This window comes from Ochlerotatus camptorhynchus, unplaced genomic scaffold (genome assembly GCF_037179485.1).
Source record: "Ochlerotatus camptorhynchus isolate MF236.1 unplaced genomic scaffold, CSIRO-AGI_Acam_v1.1 ptg000144l, whole genome shotgun sequence".
NCBI classification, from domain to species: domain Eukaryota; kingdom Metazoa; phylum Arthropoda; class Insecta; order Diptera; family Culicidae; genus Ochlerotatus; species Ochlerotatus camptorhynchus.
The window spans coordinates 1,681,962-1,702,465 of NW_027040634.1; positions in this window are offsets into that span (position 1 = coordinate 1,681,962).

A 20,504-nucleotide genomic window follows, 5' to 3' on the forward strand; every position below is an offset into this window, starting at 1 on the left:
CATGAAAAAAATCTTTTAAAATATTTGTATGAACTTTATTATTGTGAATTAAAATACTTCAATGGAAAGTGATGCCTTCCGAAACTACAACCCTTTCCAGCAGTAAGCAGCTATCCAACCGTACGGACTCCCCCTGGACCACGAGGCACGAGACCGAATCCTCTTTGCTCGAAACAGGTGAGAGATCAATCGTATGCATCAATCGATCGGTCGCGGAGAGGGAGAGTGTTCTTCTTGTTTTTATTTTGCTAAGCTGCGAATTTGTGACAGCAAGTTCAACAATCCACCACCTTCATCGTTGAGCGATGCACAGTTGCATCGAGCTCGTCCAATAAGCCACAACAATCGACGACGACGACGGAAACAAAGCGCCGGAGAAAAAGTGCATCCAAACGATCGATCGATCGACCACCGAACGAACCGATGACAATGATGCCCATTCCTGTGATGACTCCTTTCTGCCAACGGTGGTGCCTATGCGGTGTGTAATAGGATTTGAAGTTCAAGATTGTGTGTTTCCCGGTCACCCTCTTCTATTCGGTACTAATGAATCTGCGGGAACGAAGATTCTTGACTTTTTCCTTGCACCGTAATGGGAAATCTGTGACAGCTCATTGTAATATTGGACGTTATCTGATTGGGCTCGATTTAAATTGAAACAGTTAAGACGACGACGGCGACGGGTGGATAAAGGTTGATGGTGTTTGAATATGGGAAAATAAGCTGATGCAGTTGATCATGATATCGTAAAGTCAGGCACAGTTCATTTGTTTTGATGGGATTTGACAGAAATGCAATCGAAGTTATTGATCATTCCATACTCCATGAAATGTGAAGTCCTTTCCAATATGGTTTATACCACGTTCCGACTATAGCTGATAGCTCGTTATATAGGCTGTCTTGCAACGAGCACTCATACGTTGAATTTTTCCCGAGAATCATGTCCGAACTGATCTGAGGTTTGCGCGTAACTGTTTTTGTAAACAATGACTTCAATCACCGATCTCTCGCTAATAAAAACACAATCTACTAAACCAACAACACAATCAGGTAGGAGAGTGATTCCTCTAGCAGTGGGTACAGTTTTTTTTTTCAGAATTCAAGCTTTAATTTGCGAGAAATCGGTCATTGAAGTTATTGTTTACCAAAACAGTTATGCCCGAATCTCAAATCAGTAAGGATGTATGACTTTTGATATTAAGATAGGCTTTAATACGTGATATCAGCTGTAAAATCTGCGCCTTTACCGGCCTCCCTTAGCTCAGTCGGTAAAGCCGCAGCTACAAAGTAAGACCATGCTGGAGGTGGCTGGGTTCGATTCCCGGTCCGGTCTAGGAATTTTTCGGGCTGGAAAATGTCTCGACTTCCCTGGGCATAGAAGTATGATTGGACTTGCCACACAATTATACCAATGCAAAAATGGTACCAGGCATCGAAAGCTCTCATTTAACAACTGGGGAAGTGCATCTAGAACACTAAGTTGAGAACACGCAATAAGCTAATATGCGATATGCAATAAGCTTGAAATGCGAAGAAGAAGAAGAAAGAAGAAGAAGCTGTAAAATCTTAACGAAGTATTAAGTTGATTTCCCCTTCATTTAATCTGCTAGCAAAATTAATGATTCTTCTTACTTCGATAATTTTTCTACGAATATTTATTACAACATGAAAAAATGGTTTGGAAACTGTTTTCTAAAGGTAAATTCAGCGAATTTCTGTAAAACAAACGTATTTTAAACGGCCACAAAGAATATCTTGTGCTCATGGCCATATTTAAGGTAACTGTCTGGGTAATGGCCAGGGCAGCAGTTCAGAGTTTTCTCACTTCGCGGGACTAATGTGCATTTCAACTTCCTTTATACCTTGAGATCTTGAGCATCTAGAAAGTTTCCTTCCTAGACTTCGGGAAAGTTGTTCAGCAGAACAAAGCTATAACTTCTTATGTACTTTGTACTTCTTGAATAAGCTAATCCCTAATATTCTGATACAGTGCTAGTGTGCATGGAAACTTGCTGTGTAGGATGAATCTCAAAATTCTGACATTCATGAATGTTGCTGTCTTCACCTAGATTGTTCAGGTGACCCACCCAACTAACAATTTTCGCAATGTAAACGCTTTATTCATTTAATTAATACAGCCTCAAGCTGTATTCATATGTTATACGATATGAGGAAACCTTTACTCAACCTCTTTACAAGCAAATCTGGCGAACTTAGTCAGCTACTTATGGCTGTTGGGACTGTTGGATCAAGCTCTTATTGCATTTCCATTTACGCTTCTAAACAGCTGTTATCCTGCTGTTTAGTTGTGTGTCAACTTGAAAGGCGCTTATTCAACCTTTTTCCGGTTTTCCAATAATCACTACGCAGCTTTCTGTTGAAGCCGGATTGAATATTGTTTACGCTTTTTTTGTTGGAGGAATTGATTGAATCTATTTTGCTGTGAGAATCAAATTAATCGAAATTAGTTATAAGCACACCACCAAATTATTAACCCTGCACCGGAACCTGGAATCGAACTCGAGCGTATAGGCAAACCTTGACACTACCAACTCCGATACGCCAACACTTTGAATTGACGTAAACAAATATACATGCCCTTCTACAATAAGTAGTAGAGGCTTTATAATAGTTCACATGAATCACTTTTCTCGACTAGTTACTTCAGCTTTGTAAAGGAGCAGAGTAAAAGCTGTAAAACTGCACACGTCTAAAAATAAACCTGGTTGACTGTAAAAATGCTTCCGAAGTAGCGCTAACATAGTTTATTAGCTGAGTACAGGTTTTTAGTTGTTGTTTGATGTTTATGTTATTCCGCTAGAGTGGTTGGTTGTATAGAAGCCATCAAATGAGTAATATATTCACTTTATTAGCTTTGTTTTGCAGCTACCAGTTGAAAGTTGATTAATATTTGCATAGAAGTGACATTAGTGTTTATTGGCTGCTGTTATTCAGTGTGACTGACAAATTGAATAATGGTTGTGAAAAAGTTGATTAAACGCTCTCCAAAACTATTTTGCTAAATTCTGCTTTTAGCTGTATCTGCAGCTTTTTTTCAGCTACTTCACAGCACCATGCTGGAAAAGTTGGCTTATAAAGCTGAAAATGTTAGTTGGGCAGGCCTTCCAGAAGATATATATATATAGATTAGATTATAAATCTATATATCTCATACGTTTATAGAGACGACCGCAATGTTCAATGGTCTGGAAAAAAATCGGGAGGTGGAATATTAATAGCGATTTCGACCCAATTGAATTCAGAAATCATTATGGCTACTAAATTTAACGAATTCGAACATGTATGAGTAAAAGCGCAAGTAGCAGACGAAGCACATGTCTTTGCTTCGATATACTTTCCTCCGAACAATGCTCATATGGACACGATATTTTTTTTGAAAAGCCGAAGAAATTTTGTCTGTTTACACCCTGAAATAAAAGTACATATATATGGGGACTTTAATTAACGCAATGTTGACTTTTTTTCTGATAGGGACAATAAAAGCATCTTACTTCCAGTCGTTGGGGAAAATTAAACACTCCATTTATTTTTTTATTATTTTCATTATTTTCATTATTCATCATTTCATTAAATTGCAAATTTAAGACTTAATCAAATTAAGAAAAATCAACTAAATTGTTATTTATAACTTTCATTAACAAATACTTATGAAGATTTCTGTGTGACTGAACCGTTAAGTCCCATATGAAGAAATGAAATGTTTCACACAGCAATAGAATATTCTTTATTCGTTCATATAAATGAAAGAACCAACGACGGCGAATTTGAAAATTAATTAGATAGAATATTGAAAAAGATTGAGAGAAATAGATTGAGCATTGTCGATTGGCAAACAATATTAAGAACTGCAGGAAATGTTGAATGTGCAGATGACGTATTCTACAATGTGTTGCTTGAAATAATACTTGAAGAAGTGCCAACTAATAGAAGAAGCCGTCAGCTGCCCATAATCGCAAGTCAGTCCCATCTGTAAAAAACTGGAAATTAGAAAACGGCGTTCATAGATTTTACAAGTTTTCTGATTTGACACTTATTTTTATTATAAATTTAAAAATAAACATACAGTGTGATAGAATGCATCTATATTTACCAAATAATATTAGATAAAATTTCGTGAAATTTTTATTTTATGGTCAAAATCTGAGTGGGACTGACTTGCGATTACATTTAACGTCAATCAGAAAAATAACCGCAAATCAGTCACAATTCCATGACGATGCTGCATTATTTGAGCACAGTATTGAACAGAAGAAAGATACCATGGTCCCATAGAACGTTATTGAATGCTTCTGGATTTGTTCCGCTGGTTCCAGAGCAATGGTCGGAACATATTCCGGTCAGTATGGGTCTTCATCAGACCAGAGCTTTTCATAAACGTGTCAAACCCACCATGCGATTAATCAATTCACATTAGAATTAAAAAATAAGATCAATAAGAGTCATGATAAGTGACAAGCACCATGTTTGGCACACCCGGACATATTCCGGGTGTCCCCGAGGAAGTGGTAAATCCTTTTTAAATCAAAATCCATCAAGCGATACATCAAATCACATGAGAGTTCAAAGCCATATCCATTGGCGGTCAAACTGAGTATCGTAAGAACTATATTGTCCACATCCGGGCATGTTCTAGATATCCTAGGGGAAGTGGATAAATCTGTCTTGAGACAAATCTCATGATGCGATGTGTTGTCTAACATTTCTAGCATATTTTTTTCTAATGGGAATGACTTGCGGTTACTTTTCGCTGTGGGACAATTTGACTTGGTATTGTTTTTCATTTTTCTTGAACAAACCACCTTTCTCAAAAAACATAGAAAGATAAACTGAATAATGATACTTACTCAAAAGTGATAAATATACAGATGGGACTAACTTGCGATTACCGGCAGTCAAAGATGCATTTGGACAAAAGGGTAGGTAAGAACTCGGATGATATATGCAATTTGTTTGCAAATTTCTTCCAAGAAATCTATACTACGTTTTCAGAAGAGGACCGTGACCGTGAATTTTTTGAATATTATCCAGAATTTTAAGTGACATCAGCGTAAGTCAAATCAAGGTTCATGATATCTTAAAGGGTTTAAACAATTTAGATGCATCTAAAGGTCCTGGCTCTGACGGTGTTCCGCTAGTTTTTATGAAAATTTTAGCAACTGAACATCCTGCTCCATTATTTTGGATTTTTAATATGTCACTGGAATCCAGAAACTTCCCTAAAATATGTAAAAACTTGTTTTTAGTACCTATCTTTAAATCGGGCAAAAAATCTGACATAACTACCGGTTAACTACCGGATTGTAACCGCCGGTTAACTATCGGCCTACAATTCAGTTTCGAAGGGGAGAGATATTGAACCCGTACCCGACGAGTGCTGAATTTCCACCTCCTATAACAGCACATCCAACCAATCGGTCAACTTCAGCTTCATCGTATGAGGCGTGCTCATTAGACTGATGCAAAATTTGACTTTTTCGCTCCATAGTGCTTAAATGGTTTCAAATCGGGTCGTGATCAGCCTCCAAAAGTTACAGCTCATTTGGTTAGAAACAGACTTCGCACAAACCATTTGAAGTTTTCATGTAAATTACTATGGGAAATCTCAACTTTTTGTTAATTGCCTTCTAGTCTTTTTCCATATTGAGCTGCAAAACAGCTCGATAGCTATTCTTATAGAAAATTTTCTCAGCTACAACTTTGCTGAAGATTGTTTCTATGCAAACGATACAGGAAATAGTTATTAATTATTTAAGAGATTGGTAAACTTATGATATGATCAAGCAACTGCTCTGTAGGCAACACTGTATTTTGCAGTGTGACATAGTAGCCATGATTGTTGTGTCCTATTCAACGCCCCAGAAACACCAATGTTGCCTGCTGAGCAGTTGATTATGATCATAAGACATCAGTGCATTGAACCATCAATAACTTTCGATCTTAGCATTTAATCAAAAAGTGGTCTTCAGCAAAGTTGTAGCTGGGAAATTTCCTACAATTAAAAATGAAAGCTTTTGAAGCAGACCGATATGGTGAATTATTAGATATACATGAACAAAAATCTTGGTTTTACCATAATAATTCCCATACACACTTCAAATGGTTTGTGCCATCTCAGTTTCTCACCAAATGGGTTCAAATTTTGAGAGGTTAGTCAGGATCCGATTTGGAATCGTTTAAGTATTGTGGAGCGAAAATTTCAAATTTTGCATTACTCTAGTGCTCATGCAGGCACTTGTGTTTTCAACGCAATTGACGCACCCTTTGGAGGAAGAAAATGTGTTTCTGCTTAACCTGATGCTCTCTTCAGAAGTAGTCTGTGACGTACCGGATGTGACTGGTAATAAATCCGATATTTTTTCTACATTCTTCATTCTACGGAAATTGCGGTATATTTTCAGAATTTTCATCAACAAAAATGAATGAAATTTATAAAAATATACTGAGCTCCTTTTTTTTTTAGTTATTTTGGGCACTTAAACTGTTGGAACGAGAACATTAAAAGTGAGGAAACTTTTGGAAATGTTTATAATGTTTTCAGAGATGATCGTGACTTACTCGAAACCCAAAGAATGTCAGGTGGTGGAGTCCTTATTGCTATTTCTTCAAAATGTATTGCAGAACTTATTGTCTCATCGAAAGTAAAAGAATTTGAGCATGTGTGGGTCGAGACAAATATAGCTGGTGAAACTCATATTTTTGCCACAGTCTAATTTCCCCCAGACTACGCTTGTAAGTCCTCGTATGAAATGTTTTTTCCAAATAGCTGAAGAAATCGTATTTCAATTTCCCCCTGAATTCAAAATTCATATTTATGGAGATTTCAATCAACGCAATGCTGATTTTATTCCTGATTCAGATAATGAGAGTTTTCTTCTCCCAGTCATTGGGGAAAACGGAACATTACAATTTATTTTTGAAAAAATTGCGTTTTTAGGATTAAACCAAATAAACCATGTAAGAAACCAACAGAATTGATTCCTAGATTTCTTGTTAACGAATATACATGAAGATTTCTGTTTCTATTTCTCCTTTATGGAAGATTGAAGCATTTCACACAGCAATCGAGTATTCCATATTTGTTCAAGTCAACACCCCAACGACTGTGAGTATGAAAATGCTAATTATGATAATATTAAAAATAAATTCAATGGACTAAATTGGAAAACCATTTTGAAGGATCAGGTAAATGTTGAATGTGCAGTGGAGGTTTTTTTATAAAATTTTGTTTGACGTAATTCACGAGGAAACTCCATTAAAAAGGAGACGACACAATTATTCCCCCAAATATCCGGTTTGGTTCAATAATCATTTCATTAACTTGAAAAATCGTAAACAATCGCTCACAAAATATGCAGAAAAGATAAAAATCGTGAAAATCTCGAAAAGTATTTAAGTATTTGTGATCAACTTAATGATGCAATTTCTTTGGCACTGTCTGAGTATAACATAAAAACTGAGAATGAAATTAACCCAAGTAACCATAGGCACGTTATTTCGCCTTTTTGGCTATGTACAGCTGAACAACGGCTATACCAGTGTTTGCAAGTTCTGATGAGGCACGTATATAGCCAAAAAGGCGAAATAACGTGCCTATGGTTACTTGGGAAATCATGTCCAAGAAACTAAAATGAAATCGTGTAGCTTTCCATCAAAAATGACATTGGACGAAAAGGAAAGAAATAATTCTGATGATACATGTAATCTTTTCGCCACTTTTTTTCAAGAAACATACACGAAATTGTCAGATAATGATCGTGATTATGAATATTTTTCTTATTTTCCTGACTTTTCATCTATTGTTGGCGTTAATAACATTTCGGTTCATGATATTTGGACGCCACTAAAGGCTCAGGACCAGATGGAATCCCACCTATTTTTATGAAGAACTTAGCAACTAAACTCACAACCCCTTCATTCTGGCTGTTTAATATGTTGCTTGAATCCGGTATATTCCCGAAGGAATGGAAAAAAATTTACTTAAGGTTCAATTTACTTTGATGCTTTTTCGAAAAATTCAAGAGCAGTTTTTTTTCGACGCATTAGTTCAGATTGCAAAATGCTCGCACTATTCGATTCCTTTTGCTATTCTACACAAAATGACGCGAGCTTTTAGCAATCTGAAATAATGCGTCGAAAAAAACTGCTTTCGATTTTTTCGAAAATGCATCAAAGTAAATTGAACCTTAATACCGAAGACAACAAATCAAGAAGACTGGCAACTCTTCCATTTTCTCATACGAACGCTATGAGACAGGTACAATCGCGTCATCTGCCGCTCAAAGGTAAATGCTTCGAACGAATTTGATAGCAAAGATTACATCCTCAGACGAAGGGTTTGTGTATTTGCTCATTTTTCTATGCGTTGCTTCCACCTTCACTCAAGCGCAGCGCTACTGTATCTGTCGCTTGGATTCTGGCAAAGTTGCCAGTCTTCTTGATTTGTTGTCTTCGTTAATACCCAAATATAAATCAGGTAAAAAATCCGATATTCGAAATTATCGTGGGATTGCTATCATTTCGTGCATTCCAAAACTCTTCGAATCAATTATAAATAAAAACATTTTTGGCCAAATAAAACAAAGAATAACTAGTGCACAACACGGCTTTTTTAAAGACCGTTCAACCACCACAAACCTTTTGGAATTTGTGGACTTCGTATTGTATGCAATGGACAGAGGTAACCAAGTAGAAGCTCTATATACAGACTACAGCAAAGCGGGAATTGAGAGGGAGCTCCTCACCTGGATTAAATCGTATTTAGTTGATCGCCAGCAAATTGTAAGATTCAACAAGAAAACATCTAAGCCAATTCATGTGACGTCAGTGGTTCCCCAGGGCTCGCACCTAGGCCCCTTCTTTTTATTTTGTTCATTAATGACGTCTCTCTTATTTTAAAAAATATCAGGGTACTTATATACGCTGATGACATGAAGCTATTTTTAGAAATTAAAATCTTTGTATTACATTAGGTAATGAAAAAGTTAAAAAATGTGAAAATGTAAGAGATTTAGGTGTTATTCTAGATTCTAAATTGATTTTTGTGGGCCATTATAACACAATAATACATAGAGCAGGCAATATGCTTAATTTTATAAAACGTTTCGGTATCCACTTTAAAGATCCTTATACAATAAAATCACTTTACGTTGCATATGTGAGGTCAATTTTAGAATATTGGTCACCCTATAGTCACCCTATAGCATGAAGAACGAATAGAGTAAATCCAAAAGCAATTTTTATTATATGCAATACGTAAGTTAGGTTGGACGACTTTTCCTCTCCCGTCATATGAAGCACGTTGCTTGCTAATCAGCATTCAAACATTGAAAGAACGTCGGGATTACGCAAAGATTTCTTTATTAAACAATATCATTTCGTAACGCATTGACTCAGCTGATCTATTGTCAAGGTTAAATTTGTATGCACCTTCCCGACAATTACGCAATCGACAGTTGTTCGCAGTAGATCGCCATCGGACCAATTACGCTAAATTTGGACCGGTAAATCAGATGATGACTGTTTATAATCATCATTGTGAAATGATTGACCTAAATATGCCCTCAACAGAACTAAAAATATATTTCAGAACCCTGCGAAGTCATAGAACATAAGTCCTAATGTTAATATGTAGTCTATGATTTGATTGATTGACGAATAAATAAATAAATAAATAAATGAAAAACTCTTTCTTCAAAATAAAAACAAAATAACAACTATGCAACATGGCTTCTTTAAAGGCCGTTCTACAACTATGAATTTGCTCTAATTAATTAATTATTCCTTTAATGCAATGGATATCACACACGAAGAAAGGATAGAGTCCGTTCAAAAGCAGTATGCACTCCGCACGTTAGGTTGGACTGTATTTCCTCTGCCATCTTACACATCTTGGTGTATGCTCATAAATATCCAAGACCGTCGTAAATTTGATATGATTTTTTTCCTAAACGATATGGTATCACATCGCATTGACTCCATAGAACTATTGTCATCCTTAAATGTATATACACCATCTAGGCATTTACGAAATAGAAATATATTTGCTACAAATCGTCATCGCACGAATTATGCCAAGTTTGCACTCTTGAACCAAATGATGGACACATACAATAAGCACTGCAATAACATTGACTTTTCAATGACAAAAACCAAATTAAAGCAATATTTTAATTCCTCGCATAACGTCAGCTAGAAGTATTTTTTTTAACTTGTTCTCAAATAGCACTTAAGACAACAATTGTAAAACGGTCTACACTGATTGACGACAAATAAATAAATAAATAAATAAATAAATAAATAAATAAATAAATAAATAAATAAATAAATAAATAAATAAATAAATAAATAAATAAATATCTCAGATAGGGGAAATGAATGTAAGTCGGCCTAAATTCCCCTAATTTGGGCCCATACATGAATTCAAAAATCGACTAAATTTTCAACAGCGACCAAAAATATCCGTTAGTACCGTCCCACTGACCCGTAAATCTAGATAAAATTGATAAATAGCAGATTTTTTGCGATGGGCCCAATCTTAGATCCATAGGCCAACATTAGAGCCATTTCTCCTATATAGATTTATAATCTAATCTGTACAATCTTAAGATTCTGGTAAGCATGGTAGTTACTGTCTTCAGCACAGTATTTTAGCTTACCAAGCCTTTTGAATGGTAGACGATAGTAACCAATTAATTGGATATTCCAGGTCTTTCGCAAGACTATCTGGTTCCACTTATGGAGTATGAGCAGTAGACTGATGCAAAATTTGAAATTTTCGTTCCACAGTGTTCAAATGGTTTCAAATCGGGTCCTGATTAGCCTCCGAAAGTTAAAACTCATTTGATAATAAACTGACTTGGCACAAACCATTTGAAGTGTATATGGAAATAACTATGGGAAAACAACACTTTTTGTTCATTGTCTTCTAGCCTTTTTACATATTATACTGTTAACAAATTCCATTGCTATTCTTATGGGAATTTCTATCAGCTACAACTTTGCAGAAAATCGTTTTTCAGCCAAACGTCAAATTAAATAGTTATTAATTGTTTAAGAGATTGATAATCTTATGGCAAGATTAAGCAACTGTATTGTGGGCAACACTGTATTCTGCAGTGTGACATAGTAGCCATGATTTTTGTTCTCTATTCTACGCGCCATAAACATCAATGTTGCCTGCTGAACAATTGATTGAGCATTATCATAAGACATCAGTAACTTGAGCCATTAATCATTTTTGTTCCTTACATTTGATCGAAAAGTGGTCTTCAACAAAGTTGTAGCTGGGAATTTTCAGTAAGCTTAGCTATTATTTTCTAAAATAGAGTGAACTGGTGAATTTTAAAATTATGGTATCCTCGTAGTAATTCCCATATAAACTTCAAATGGTTTGTGCCAAGTCAGTTTCTCACTAAATGAGTTCAAATTTTGGGAGGCTAATCAGGGCCCAATTTGGAACCGTTTGAGCACTGTGGAGCGGAAATTTCAAATTTTGCATCAGTCTAATGAGCCGTTGATGCATAAAAAATCACCATTTGGCTACATTACATATCGTTGCTTGGAAATGTACCGGATCTTTTGGAGGACTGGTAACCACTCAGAATCGTTGGTCATCTAATATATAAAAATCATTATTGTCTTACATTCCATTTGGTCAAGCGGCACCGGTGGCGTAGTGATAAGCGTGATGTGATTGCCTCTCACCACAAAATGCCTGGGTTCAAACGCAGTTGGCGCCGCCGGGATTTTATGCAGCATAAAATCTCTGATCACGCTTTTCTTCGAAAGGGAAGTAAAGCCGTTGGTCCCCGGTTCATGACTTGGCAGATCGATAGGTAGGGTCCAGGTGTGGATGCTGCTTCCCAGGCGTCGGTAGCATTAGAACTCAGTACGGAAAACAAGATCGACGAAAAAAAAATTAATAAAAAATCATGAAATTTTCTTTGAATACCTCTTATTATATTTTGGACACTGTGTTGGCTAACTTGGGCGACCGTTTTGTCACCATCTCTTCATCTCTGTCGTATCTCGAGTCACCCTTCCACTCTTCTCAACTTCTGTTTGACAATTGCCCAATTTTTATCAATTGGGCGGAATTAAGGGCAGTTGGGTGGATTGATGTCTTTTTCGAAGAAATTTACCCCGTTGTCTCGATACGACTGTAGAACTTCTCTGTTGTGTTTAGATTTTAATTGTCATTGACAGACTTTCACGCGATATTGACAAAAATGTTTTTAAGATAGGCACTTAGAGACTTGATGCTGAAAAAAAAAACCTTTGTCAAAATCTCCTTCATTTTTCGTCAATGACAAAGATTCACCTGGTAAAAGAAGTGTAATTTCATTTACTCTGAGTCACCCAATACATAAATTTTCAGTACTACTATTTTAAAAGGTAATATTTCAATCACAACTCGGGAAAAAATAGCTTCAAATGGGTAAATGTTGCCCTATTTGGCAATGCCTCAGGATTACAAAGAGAACAAGTTTTTTTTAGCCTTAAATTTTGGGGGTTTTCGAACAATTTCAAATGTGCTGTCATGGTGTACTCGACTAGACTGAAAACATATAGATATGTCACTTGAAAAGTTTAATCTATTAGTTTTATTTGGATAATATTTTTAAATCGTCCAGTGTTGCACAAGAAGTTTATGAATAGTTATTTTCTGAATAGATTACATTTATGCATGAATGTTTTGATTACACCCCAGTTAAATTGATCTGAATCAATTATAAGCAATTTATATATAAAAAAAAAACAGTGTAGAGACTTCTATGTTAATATCGAATCTCATTCGTAGAGAAAAATCCAACCATCCTCTCTTAAACAACCAGGATCATGAAAATAAACCCCAATGAATGCTAAATGTCAAATTGCTCGAGAATGAACTCGTTCAACATTCAAGATAATCTTTTCCCATGCCTACATATTAAGTCATAACACATGAAGAAGCATACCAAAACGGGAAAATCTATTAGTACGATATGCTCGATGCAGTAATATTCGTCACCCTTTGAGACCAACCATCGCTGTAAATCATAATCACAAATGTATATCATGATGATGCCTAGCTCACGCGCGGACGGTGATGTTGGAATGTTTACCCTGGCATGCAGGCTTGTAATGATAATTGTAAAATTATTTATCGCATCACAAACATCCCATAACTACCGGCAGCGAGTTGCAGCACCGCTGAACGTGCATTATGGAAACAACAGCTGTAATTGATGGAATCGACACAGGTTCCTAACATGCACAAACCAGGTGGATCTTCTGAATCACCATCGACAAAGCAATTCCATTCTGCTTCCACCATATGGTTTGGATCTCGTTCGACGAGTGTTTCCCAAGCATCCGTTTAGAACAACGAAAAAGTCGTTAAATACCGCGCTTCAAAGCTCATTAAAATTTGCTCTAAACCTATCACACTCCTTCGTTCTATTTCACACTCAATTTGTTCCATTGAACGGGAGGTGCTGGTGGAGGTGGCCATTTGTACCGAAAAATTGCAACAATTTGGTGCACGAACCTTCCGAACAAAAGTGCATCCCAAACGATCGATGGTGGAGAACATTTGCATGTCGGAGTTGGCCAACCTTCCCGCCCGCAGCCAACAACGGCAGCCAGTGGTGGCGTCGTCGTCGTTGGCGGTTCTACGCTCGAGAGGTTCAGCCAATTTGGTGTTCACCTACAATAGAGAAGCAATGCTGCTTCTGATGGTTTGCGGATGATCGGCTCCAAATGTCGATGGACTTTGTAAAACATAGTGGAGGTGGGACAAGGCGGTTCAAGAATGGCTCGCTGGTTAACTTTGGGAAATCAGGTGAAACGATAGTGGAATTTATGCTCTCGTCTGATTTGAATTACAAGCGCACTACTGCTTAGAAGACGGTGGGTTCTGGACCATCTTGATAGTTTATGAGCTGCAGTTAGCGCTCGGAGGTATTTGGCTGTCGTAATGGTTGAATGAATGTACCGATTTTATTGTTTAATGGGTCTAAACTGTGACTAAGCAGTTGGTGAAGGCTGTCTTGTCGTAAAAAGTGTTTCCTCCTGAAATCGCCATTTTCCGGATTCAGCTTGAGTTATTAAGATGTTTACCATACAAATTACTTTGCTATAATTACCAATATAAAGAGGGAAATTATACCTCAATGATCGGTTAATTAAAATCGCTGAATTGAACCTTTTCGCTCGGTGCCTCGATCGTTGATCCTCACGGACAAATGGGTCAGCAATTGTTCAAGGAAGTTTCATGATTCGCTAATTAATTTTGACATTACTCCGGCGGGCAGCTTCCGACAGACGGTCAATGTTGGCCCACACACATGCAGTTCTTGTAGGCTATATTTATGACTCCAATTTGCATCCCGTTCCATATTTTTGCCTTCACCGATCTGTAGCTCACCTCATTATTTTAACCGAAACTGTAGCCAAATCCAGCTAGAACTAAAGGGAGAAGGCACTTGAAGCGGTCAATTAAAGCCATTTTAGTTCCAGTCTTATTCACGCGCCATGAATTTGCTCATCACATGTTTGCATACATTATAAATCAAGGATTCCGAGCACCGCTACTCACTCAATATATCTACAGCCATATCAGTAATAGACGCTGACACCTCTCACTCCAGGCAAGTGCGGCTAGCTAGACCTCCGTGCGCTACAGATGGCGATGACTGGCCGGTCTGCACAAAGCACGATCTGAACATCCTACTTGATGCGGGAGCAGAGGCTGCGACGACGACGACGTGCAAGAAAAACTCAAGTAGCGATCATACCAAGTAACCTCTGTCAAATAAAGCATCGCTCTAGTCTATGCCCTCTACTCCACGATCCGATGATCTTCTTCACCGTTGCCGCCACTGCACTGCCACCACCACCATGAATGGAGTTCATCTCCCCGGCGTGTAGACATTTAAATTATAGAGCCGGTCTAGTTTAATAAAATTATAGTAATAGTCAACAAATGTGAAGATTATCCGTTTAGCTGTGGCTATACCTGTTCATGGGCTAAGCTCTGACTATGTTGAAGCTTCATACGTTCGATCGTTTGATGATCCGAGCGCACAATGTGTTCATTGGCATTGTCGCTCGATTTATTAGGTTATGTTTGTATACTTATGTTTGTAGTAGGGTGGTTTCAAGACACAACCAAATGAGCTCACATAATAAGGGAATGAGCAGTGCCTAATTTGGAATCGATTACATTGTGTACTGCAAAATGGATAATTAGAACCACCCTAAAGAGTAGCGCTAAGAACACTGTTTTAGATTGTAATGTATGTAATTTCAGCTGAACTCGTTAGAAACTATCTTGCTAAAACAGATGTACATGAAAATCCTCATATTTTCATATCGAAACGACAATTATTTTGATTAAAATGCTATACAATATATTTCTGTAAGTTAAATGACTGCGTATCCAGATGAACGCTATGCTGTTAGGAATGAATTATTTATAAAAAAAAATACTAAGTTTCGAGGTATGGATCGCTCTTTGGAGCATCGTTCGTACTTTTTGATATATAAAAAGCTAACGTTAGGTCGGTTTAAATTTTCAGTTAATCCAAAAAGATAGTACATTCCAATCGGGCTATGGTTGCTGTCCGAAGAAGTCGTCTCCACCCTACTCCATCCATGGCCAAACGACACTAGCCTCGTAGTCTGATTAGGGCCCGAAGGTCGCCTTCTACTTGGTCGATCCACTTTTCCCACTGCGCGCCTTTTCTGCTTGGTCTAGTTTGGTCGCTTTCGATAATCATTTTCACTGGATCATCATCCGGCATTCTTACAACGTGGCTTGCCCACCGTAGTTGCAACGAGAACGATGGATGGTTCTCCCAGCAGCTGTTGTAATTCGTTGTTCATTAACCTCGTCCACGTTCCGTCTTCCATCGTAGATGGTCAACCTTCTAGGCCAGGTCTCGTGGCTGTAGAGGATCACTGGGATAAGAAGCGTTTTGTAGATAGTCATTTTCGTGCGGCGGTGAATTTTATGCAACTGGAGCGTCTTCCAGAGTCCAAGGCACGATTCCCTGCCTTTTTTGTTCCTCTGTTTGAGACATAAAAGCACTGCGCCCAGTAATTTGATCTATTATATTATATCCAGTGTCCTTAGTTTAGTGCGTGTCGTATTACTCCATAACAAGGAATCGATTCTAATTGAAAGGTATCGCTATTTATACCCTTCGAAGAGTGAGAACACAGGCCCTTTTAATGACAAAAATTGTGTTGCTAAGACATCCAGCAACACAATTAAGCAATGACACCACTTCAAACTAGAGAACAACGAATAGAAGACTAGGCATCACATACATGACGACTAACTAACTCATTTTATCTTTGTTTCAAGATCATCCTCGGTGGACAAAGCCGAGTCTTGTCACTATCAACAAGGCATATAAAGTAAAAAGGACTAAGATGTGTTCCTTTGATTGCTAAAAAATCTTGTTCCTCTAGTTTGAAGTAGTCAGGACTAGAAAGCGGTGGTAAATCTTACATCCCGTAACGTATCACAAAAAGGTGATCTACTCACGTCGTCCTCGTCGACCTCCTCGGGGTAGGAGGCTAACATTGTCCTCTCAGTGGCACCGGTGGTGTAGTGGTAAGCGTGATTGCCTCTTACCCCAAAAGGCCTGGCTTCAATCCCGCGCAATCCTGCGCCGCCGAGATTTTCTGTGGCATAAAATCTCTGATCACGGATCGGAAGGAAAGTAACGCCGTTGGTCCCCGGTCTATGAGTTGATAGGTCGATAGGTAGGGTCCAGGTGTGGAAGCTGTCTCTTTGGCGTCGGTAGCATTGGTACTCAGAACGGAAAACAAGATCGACGGAAAACAATTCAAGGAAAACCTCTTCCTCGCATATATTTATTTCGTCTTCAGCCTTTTGTCTGATGGACGTTTCCGCCATCATCTCAATGTTCCGTGCCATGACGTCGATGTCATCGGTGAAGTCAAGAAGCTGGATGGACTTCCTGAAGATCGTGCCACTCGTGTCTATCCCAGCTCTTCTTATCATACCGTCTAACGCGATGATAATGCTATTACTCTCTCGATCAAACTTCAAAAATTTCGCACCATTGAACCACCAGGCATAGAAAAAATTGTTCAACATTGCATGTAATAAAGACTGTACTGTAGTTTGTACATTTTAAGCGTGTGATGAAATTTTAACTGAAACTAGCTAAGAATTTAATGTTTTTTCTTACAGAAATTCATCACAATCTGTTAAGTAGATATCGAAATGGCATCGGAGCAAGAGCAGATCCGCCAAGAAATCTTGGGCGCCGTCGTTGAAAATCTGACTGCGTCCCACAGATTGCCGAATCTTTTGATCTGCGATGCGGCGAAGAAGGCGGATGTTTGCATCTGGTTTTTCCAAAACACGATGAAACGTGCTGGCTCCACATCTACAAGGTTCGGAAGGCACCGAACCGGAACGACAAACAAAACACGGTGGCCAAACTCCGTGCCAGGAAGCTGTACTGGGAGTGACTGATGAAACCGAGGTGTGTCGTGGCTCAAAGCAGTTGCCGTGGCAGGAGTTTTACGTTGCCACATCACGGTTGTCCGTTTCTCAGGAGGTAAGAAAGAAGAAGGTGGACAAATTCGCCAAAAAGTTCTTGATTTTGAAGTTCATCTGTGGGTGCGGCAAGATGAGCCAGCCGTACATCACGACGGGTTCTATCAACGGGCAAATCTACCGAGATGAGTGCCTCTCGAAGCGCCTCCTACCCTTCCTGCGGTCTCATAGAGGTGAGACCCTGTTTTGGCTGGATTTGACATTCTGACACTACGCGCGGCCAGTGTTAGACTGGTACAGAGAAAATATTGTTGTTTTTGTACCGAAAGACGTCAACCCACTGAACTCGCCGGAACTTCGCTCGATTGAGAAATTTTGGGCCATCATGAAGGCCAGACTTCGTAAAACACCTAAGGTAGCTGGCTTTGAAGAAACAGTGGGTAATAGTATCAAAAGAAGTCGGCCCCACCATTGCCCAAAACCTTATGAGAGGTGCGAGCATTCAGTTATGAAGCGGAGATTCAATAAAGCAATGAATTAGAAACCTAACCATAGCCATTGTAGTTTATTCCCTGACTAGACATGGTGGATTCAATTGATAGAACTGTTTTCGCACATGCTTACATGAGGAAATTGACGATCATCTCTTTTGCCAGTGATGGCGGGAGGAGATACCCTCATCATCCCTTCCCAACAAGGGAGTTTGATAAAGGAGATGATCAACCCGATTCGTGCCTTCCTCAAAATTGACCATTGCTCGCTTTCTACTCTCTATATAGAATTTTCACATTGCCGTACTCTGACGGAGCTATCGTCTCTATACTTTCATCTATCATATAAAATGACCACTTTAAGTCTGATAAGTTTGATCCAGCTATGTAAATCGTGCGTGAATGAAGTAATACAAACATGATTAGTTAAAGTAAGCTAAACTTGTTTGTTGGGAACTTACGGATTACCTGATGCAATTTTATAGAAAAATGTTATGGATTTAGATGTTGGTAGAGTAAAAAACGGCTTTGTCATAAATTCGTCATAGTCTCTGTATTATGAGCCATCAATGTAAAACTCAAATGACCTTCTTCCCGTGTGCATCTATTCTTGTAACTTGAACTTTATAAAAATGTGCTTTCTCCTGCGCAATTCGGTAGCTAGCTTCCATTTGAACGAAATTCGCATCCACTGCTGTTACAAAATTGGCAATTTTTCCGATGGTGGATTTTACGCTTCCATTGAAAAATGAAATCAAATTGTAGTCTTTACTTATAATGACATCTTCAACTTTTTGTATTCAAAACTACCGAGCAATGAACAATGCGTACCGAAACAATGACTGCTATTGTATATACAAACAATCGCGTGATCCCCTCCGAGTGATTCTACCCTCGCACAAGTAATGGGAGATTTTGAATCGGCACTCTGAAGATCGATTTTTATGGATCGAATAATCGATTTTTTTAATCGATCTCAAACGCACCAAAAATATTCTGAATTTGTTCCGATTAAAAAAAAAATGGTTCGGTATTTTAGTCTTTTCGAACGGAATTATAGGAATGGGCCCCTTCGCAGCTGCTTCACCAAAGGGGGCATTTCCAAACATTCACCACCCGCTCATCGCTTTCAAAACTTTGTTTTTTTTTATTATTATTATTTTAATCGCTTTAACACTGTTGGGCACTTTCAAAACTCATGACATCTACGAACTGACATCAATGAAGTTTGGCCAGTTGGAAATTCTAAAAGGTCAATTCAAAATTATTGATCGGGTTAATATCGAGCGATTCCATTTCGAGTGACGATTTTTTTTTTTAATTTTTTGACCAACAAGTCAAAACTTAACAAAGTTGTCTGTTATTGCCCATTATGCTTTTTTACGCATTAGTTTTTTATGCAGCTAACTTCTGAAAATGGTTTATATAAAAATGATACGCATCAATTCAAAAATACATATCTCGAGAATGGTTGATTGAATGAAAGTGGTGTCTTCGGTGAAGTTTTGAGTAAGTATTGTGCTTTTTAGAAAAAAAAAATTTAACTGAAATAAATATTTTGTTTTATAAAGAAAAGAATTATGAAAATCATAAAAAAATATATAAATACTCAAATTGCATATTTAAAAAAAATATGTTGGGAAAATGGATGTAATTTCGACCTTAGTGCCCCTAATTTGGGTCCATACATAAGTTCAGCAATCGACTAAATTTTCAATAGCGACCAAATTTATCCATTAGTACCAATGACGCGTTTAGCTAGATAAAATTGATCAAAAGCAGATTTTTAGCGATGGGCCCAATCTTAGATCCATAGGCCAACATTAGAGCCATTTCCCCTATATATGTTTTGTTGTAACTCTTGAACAGCTGTTGACGTTTAAATTGCTGTTTTAAGTGACGTAAAACAGGAATTATACATAGTGGGATCTTTATAAAAGTGTTTCAAAATGCGACTTAAATTTATACTTATCGAAATTATAACGTACGGTTAGCGAATTAAAGTATGCAACCTACAAAACATCTATCAAAACGAATTCGGTGAATATAACCCCCTGCCAGTGGCGCATATTAAAATAAAAAAAAATGCTATTTTGAGAAGATTTTTTGTAAAATCAATTACTCTGTGATGAAGGACCTGACGGAATTGCACATGTATTCTTGACGAATCTTTCAGAACAACTCACCCTTCCCTTAGAACGCCTTTTCAATATGTCTCTGAAAAATAGGAAATTCCCTGAAATTGGAAATCGTCTCATTTGGTGCCTATTTTCAAATCAGGCAAGAAATCTGACAGCACCTGGAGTATTCATACCATCTATACGGTCGACTTGTTTCGCGCTCCGTTGTTTTGGAAGTTTTCTCGGTATTCGCTTGATATAAATTATCAGTTTTTTTCTCACTAAGTGACTCCTGGCATAGTTCCCGGTAAATTGATCGAAAAGTGAGTTTTTTTTTGTAGTAGAAAGTGT